We start from the raw sequence: 6958 nt of genomic DNA, 5'->3' as shown, positions 1-6958 counted from the left end.
GTAGAAAGAGATTAAATAACTAACACTTTTGATTGAGAACCAAATGTAAAATTGATACTACTATGTTCAATCCAGACAGGCTTAATTTAATACCTGTTGTGCACAAATGAATGCAAACCCGGTGGAAGGGGCAGTGCTTACACAAGGGGGCCCTGGAATGTTGGCAAAAGGTGGATGGCACATGCCCCAAACATGAAAAGATGGGGTTTCAGTTACAGGCAGCACACAGGCTGCTTTTACACAAAATTTCTATGCCAGAGTTTGGCCAGGTGCAGGAGAAGTCCCTGACTGGAGTCATTTTTCCTGGCCAGTCCTATGGCTGGCTCCTAAATCACAGGGAATTACTGAAAATTAGATAGCATGCTGGCAGACATTTTTAAGAGTTGGTGAGAAGAGTTACTCAACCAACAACTATTTTTTAAGCATCTCTTTTGAATCTGGCACCATGTTACATATGGTGGGGAATTAAAAATACACCTACACCCTCTCCATGATCTCAAGTTTACTTTCTAATTAGCAAATTGAAATTAACTCAGGTAAGGACAACAAGAATAAGTTATTAAATATTTACCTGAGGCTAAGAGCATGGGTACTCTGGGGTTTAGAAGAGGAAGAATTTATTATGGGCTGTAGAAATTTGAAGTGGTTCTGGGGAACCTGAAGATGGGATTGAACAGGTTGGAATCAGCCCCTACTCTTTTCAGGGCAAGGGTGGATGTGGGGAAGGGGATGAGGGGCAGTTGCTTTGTGTGGCAACTTGAGGCTCCAGCAGACACTTCAGGCCAATGCAGAATCAAGCACAAATTGACATAAATGTTCTGATGAGGGAGTCCAGAAGGGTGTCTGGGACTTTGGGGGATTGCTGGGATTTGAGGGTTGCATTTGCCTTCTCCAAGTTGAAAGCAGAAAATTTCAGGCTATGAGGTTATACTTCAATATTTATCCTTCAACCAACTGTAAAAAAAAAGTCATTTGTAAATTGGCTTAAAAAAGCACAGAAAAGCATTTTTAAACATATTATGCAGCACTGCCATCTGCTGGAATTAGTGAGAACACCTCTCAGAAGGAGGTGGTGTCTCCAATTGTTTAACTCCATGAGGCTGGCCTTAGCACAAACTTGAAAATTTGTTATTGTTTCCTCCTCTTCTAACCCCCAAACTCCTGCTTGTTACCCATCCTACACTTATCTTCTTCCTTTTTCAAGTACAAATATAGGAATAAAGATGCAGTGTTGCATTTTTCAGCTTTTGGTTGCCTGTGTCAGCTATGTGGAGTATCAAAGTTAATATGAATGATGATTTTGATTGGCTTGACGAGGGACAGCTGTTGGCAACATTTAATGTAAAAAAAAAAAATTGTTTTTTGGAGTCTTCTGCTTTCCCACAGAACCCAGATTGCCATCCTGGGTCTCATTCTTATTCCCTATTGTGAACTCTACTAATGACTTGATGTGAGTTGATGAAGGATTATGTTAAAATGTGAGACACAGAACCTCAAACAGGTATCGGAAGTCAAATTTTGGAAAATGTTGAAACCAAATGGTATAGAAGAGTGGATTCTGTGTCAATTTGAAACCTTAAAACATCATATTATACCATACACAAATTATGGCAAGTTTAGCGTTTGAATCTACTTTAACATGTGTCATTCATATGAAACTGTGAGGGTATACTATTTATTTATAACTACAATTGCCTTCAAAGAAGAGTGGACCATATTAAAATGAAAGATTCTTCTGTTGAACTAAGCAACCTGATGAATTTGGTTATGCATAGGTGGGGCTGTGAGTATGAGGCTAAAAGTACTGAATTGCTCTGTTGAAGAAAAATGGAGAAATCTTTTCTTGTGTTAGAGGGAAAAGAGGGGACGCAGGGAAAGAGGTAAGGCCCAGAATCATGGCAAGAGGCAGGATTATCAGACTTGGTTTAGGGTTATTGCTTCTTTCTCTCTTCTCTCTCTCTCCTCCCTCTAGTCCTTTCTCTCTCTCTGTTTCCTTTTTGCTTTCTCCCCTCTCCCAGTCTCCCAGGACAAAAGACTGGGTGTTCTGGCTTCTAATTGTTAACTGGTTCTTCAGCCTTCCAAAGTAGGTTGCTTCGTTTTTTTTTTGAGGAATTTATTCCAAATCTCTGAACTCTAAAATCCAACTCCTGAGACAAACCCCTCCTTTAGATTGAGTCCCTTGATTTCTTAGGCCATTCTTCCCCGGGCTTTAGAGTAGCTTTTAATCCCAGCATCAAAGGCCAGCTGATGTGGACAGCTAGTTCCCTTTCATAGTTCCTTCCATAGTTTTGGGATTCTGTGCACAACAGTCTAGTGACCTATGATTATAGAAATGTCTGAGCTCGGTGTAATCCTCTAGAAGAGCAATCCCCAACCTTTTTGGCACCAGGGACCGGTTTCATGGAAGACAATTTTTCCAGGGATGGGGGGTAGGGATGAGAGGTGCGGGAAGGGGAGGGGGAGGAGCTCAGGCGGTGATAGGTGCAATGGGGAGCAGCTGTAAATACAGATGAAGCTTCACTTGCTCTGTCGCTGGTCACCCGCTGCTGTGTGGCCTGGTTCCTAAGTTGCACGGAAGACAATTTTTCCACGGATGGGAGGTGGGGTGGGGGTGGGAAGGTAGGGGAGCTGGAGCTCAGGCGGTGATGGCCAGATTCCTAACAGGCCACGGACTGGTACCGGGTCATGGCCCGGGATTTGGGGACTGCAGCTCCAGAATCTCCTACAGCCTCTGTAAAGATTTGTTCCTATCTTGTCACATCCTTCATTCCAAATTTTAACACTATTTAGAAAAGGTTACATAGTATTAATAGTTAAATGATAGACTCTAGAACCACTCAAGGTTTAAACCCTTTTTCCACCTCTTGGTAGGTATGTGACCTTGGTGTCTCTAAATTCCAATTACTCATGTGCAAAAGGAAATAATTAAAATACCTATTTAAGCAGTTTTATAAGGATTTTGCAAGCGTAATACACATATTGCACCTAGAACAGCACCTGGCAGATATTACGAATTAGCTGTGATAGTCAATGTGTCACTAGAGTCAAGACAGAACACTAGGTAGTATTCTTGGATAGTATCCAGGTGTTCAATCTAAGTGGCATCAATTAATGCTTGCCCTTCAGAGTTTGTTATCTGTGAGGCACTTGTGTGTTCCCAGAGGTATGGTTTTCCCAAAGCTTACACATGTCACCTTTATTATTTCTTTTCTTTCTTTCTTTCTTTCTTTTTTTTTTGTTTTTTATTTTTGAGACAGAGTCTCCCTATGTTGCCCCAGCAGTGATCCTACTGTCTCAGCCTTCCGAGTAGCTGGGACTACAGGCACATACCATGATGCCTGGCTAATTTTTCTATTTTTTGTAGAGACTGGGTCTTGCTCTTGCTCAGGCTGGTTTCAAACTCAAGCTCAAGCGATCCTCCTACCTCAGCCTCCCAGAGTACTAGGATTACAGGTCTGAACCTCACCCAGCCTCACCTTCATTATTTCTTTAGTTACTCTACTTAGGTGCCGTCATGAAAGGAGGTATTGAGAATTCTAGCTCATTACTTATAGAGGAACCCCTCGGTTCAGAGCAGTTATAGGAATATATACATGGCATTTCTGTGCATGTTTCTAGTAATTAGATGCTGTTTTTTTCTTCACTTAAAGTGAAATACAACAAAATGTTTAATGAACAAATTTATCTTAGTAAATATGAAACTGCCAGAGGAGGTCGTTGTGGTTGGGGTGGGATCCATTGTGTGTAGCTTCATCTCAGGAAAAGAGGAAGCTAAGGAAGAGAAGAAACCACACCTCAACGACACAGGGAACCTTGGCTCAGAAAAGATGTGGAGAGGAATAGGGAGGCTGGAGCGCTGGGAGGGAAAGGGGAGTGGGGGAGACGAGGGAGCGTACAGCAGAAAGCTCAGTGATACACTTGCTTTAAATTAAGTAGACACTTGCTATGTCGTTCTATGCGGAGGGAAAGAAGAAGAAAGTCAGTTTTGTGGGCTAGTCTAACCTGTAATGAACGAGTGCCTATGGTGTGCTTATAATGCTGTTTCTTGACCTATTTAATATAGACTTTATTGATTCCTGTGATGTTAAGTTAGGATTTACTTATTGAACTTGAACTCTTCCCATCACAATTCCTTCTATGATTTACCAGTTATCACTCAATTTTTACCTACTTTATAGTTTTATAATTTACAATAACATACTTGAAACTTAATTCTTACACCATCAAGTTTTAACTGTATCTCTTGAATTCTCCCTTTGTAACATGAGGTTTTATGTCTCTACCCTTCTGCTATGGTTTGAATGGGTTTTTGTTTTTGGTTTCTTTTTTTTTTTGAGACAGAGTCGGGTTCTGTTGCCCAGGCTAGAGTGCAGTGGCGTCATGATAGCTCACTGCAACCTCAAACTCCTGGGTTCAGATGATACTCCTGCCTCAGCCTCCAGAGTAGCTGGGACTATAGGCATGTGCCACCACGCCTGATTTTTCTATTTTTTTGTAGAAAAAATAGAACTGGTCTACAACTCCTGGTCTCAAACTCCTGGCCTCAAGGGATCTTCCCTCACCTCAGCACTCCCAAATGTTGGGATTACAGGAGTGAGCTACTGTGCCCAGCCTGGTTTGAATGTTTTTGTCCCCTCCAAATTCATATGTTAGAAATTTAATCCCCAATGCAACAGAATTGAGAGGTAAGGTCTAATGGGAAGTGTTTATAAGGGATTAATGTCCTTATGAAAAGGGCTTGCAGGAGTGAATTCTCTCTTTGCTCTTCTGTCACGTGAGGAACAGGGTTCCTTCCCTCTGGAGGATGCAGTGTTCAGGTGCCATCTTGGAAGTGGAGACCAGGTCCTTACCAAACACTAAACCTGCCAGCACCTTGATCTTGGACTTCTCTAGAAATGTGAGAAATAAATTTCTGTTCTTTATAGGTTACTCAGTCTCAGGTATTCCATTACAGCATCACAAAATAAACTAAGACACCTTCCCTTACCTCTTTTCCAACTAAAATATTATCAAGGTTGGAAAGATTTACATTTGTTTATAAAAGAACAGATCATAATTACTGATCCCAAAAATTGAAGAATAAATGGCATTTATACTATGTAAACATGATTTACCCTACAGCCAATTAGAGTCTCTAATTGCATTTCTTTCATGAGGTATGTCAGTTTGATCCAAGATAAGATTGAATGTGCAAGAAATTTATTAGAGGAAATACCTGTGAGAGAAAATGGGAAGAGAGCAGAGAGAGGCTGGGAGAGCCATCTGACTGTGATGCAGGTCTGATCCCATATGTAGGAGAGAGAGAAGGAAGACAAGTTGGGTGGATGCATCTTAGATTATAGTATAATTTTAAGGAAAATTTGGCAAGGCTGGTGGGGAGTCCTTGAGCCCAAGTTGCCTGTCAGAGTTCTGCATCTCCCAGCAAGGAGCCTGACTTAGTATCCCTGCCATGCTGGGAAGCATAGCCTCAGTGCAAATATAATGATGGATTTCAGTGTGTGGGACCCTCAGTCAATTACAATCCAGATAGCTAGAGATCTAAGAGGTGCTTCTCATGTCTACCACATTAGGGTTACAATGGTATTATCCCTGAACTTCTCAAAGGAGACTGTTCTAATTGTCAAGGCCAAATGCATTCTCATTTCTTATAATTCACCAATTATATAAAAACATGCCACATTTTCATACTTCTGTCATGTTCTTCAATCTCAATAGTAAACATGGTCCACAAAATAACAATCCTTGGGCCTGCCTGTGTTGTGGTTGATGTCATGTCGCATAGTCGCATCACGGCAGGATAAACTCTGTCAATTAAGGTTAAATCTGGTGTAACAAATGTTATTAATTACAGGTAGAAACGCTGTCAAATGGGGGAGAATGCTACTGAACCAGGAGCCAGGAGAAAAAATTACGGTCCACAGATTAGCTGTGAAATCTTAATAAGTCACATCACCAGTCCGAGTCCCAATTTTCACATCAGTCAAGTTGGCTGCAGCATGCATTTCCTCAGGGTCCTCCTGGTTCCAAAGTTCTGTGGGTCCACAAGGTTGTTCTTGAACTGAGGTAATTTGCCCTGTGGACTCAATCTAGAAAGGAATACTGAATGCTTATGTTGTCTTTGAAACTCTGGCTGATAGCATATGATCAACTGCTAAGACTATCTCTGCACCCAGAGAGGGCAGAAAATGTCTCTAAAAAGCTCCATTACTCTGAAGCCAGTTTTCCTGTCAGTTGATTTATCATTTGTTGGAAGGGGTTTTCTTAGCTTTTGTGAGGTGGGGAGCATTGCGTAGGTGCTGAGATTTGGAGAGGAGGCACTTCTTTACCCAGTGGGTCAAATTACCTTGAAGGGTAATCACAGCCACTTCCCTAGGCATATTTTTAGGTTTGTCTAATAGGCAAGGAAAAGAACTCTGGCCTGGCATCATAGGATTTTATCAAGCTTGACAGGATGAGCTTATCTAACTAGTAGGATTTGGACCTATTTCAGAGGCTTTGAGTCACTTAGTAAGGGCAACTTTCAGAGTTGGGGGTAGGATGCTACGCAATTCAACTCAAGCAACTTTTCTTGGGCTTATTATATACCAAGTATTATACATGATGAGGGATTCAAATGCAAACCAGATATTCAAGGAATTTAGAATCTCTTGCTTAAGCCAATTAGTCTAATTAATTTTATTCCACTTATATTTTTCACCCTGTAGATCGATGGCTCTCAAACTCTGCTGCACAATTGTTTCACCTGGGAAACTTAAAAATTATGATGCCTGGATCTGACCCCGTGCCAATTAAGTCATTCTCTGGGCGGTGGGACCTAGATATCCATGTTTTGTTTTTTTAACTTGTTAAGTGATTCCAGTGTGCAGCCAAGTTTAAGGAACAATTTTATAGACCTTTACTATTCAAAATGTAGTCAGGAGAACAGAAACTTCATCACCAGGGAGCTTGTTTACAGTGA

This window comes from Propithecus coquereli, unplaced genomic scaffold (genome assembly GCF_000956105.1).
Source record: "Propithecus coquereli isolate 6110/MARCELLA unplaced genomic scaffold, Pcoq_1.0 Scaffold63, whole genome shotgun sequence".
Lineage (NCBI taxonomy): Eukaryota > Metazoa > Chordata > Mammalia > Primates > Indriidae > Propithecus > Propithecus coquereli.
The sequence above is the reverse complement of the archived record's forward strand: the minus strand, read 5'-3'. Positions refer to the sequence as shown.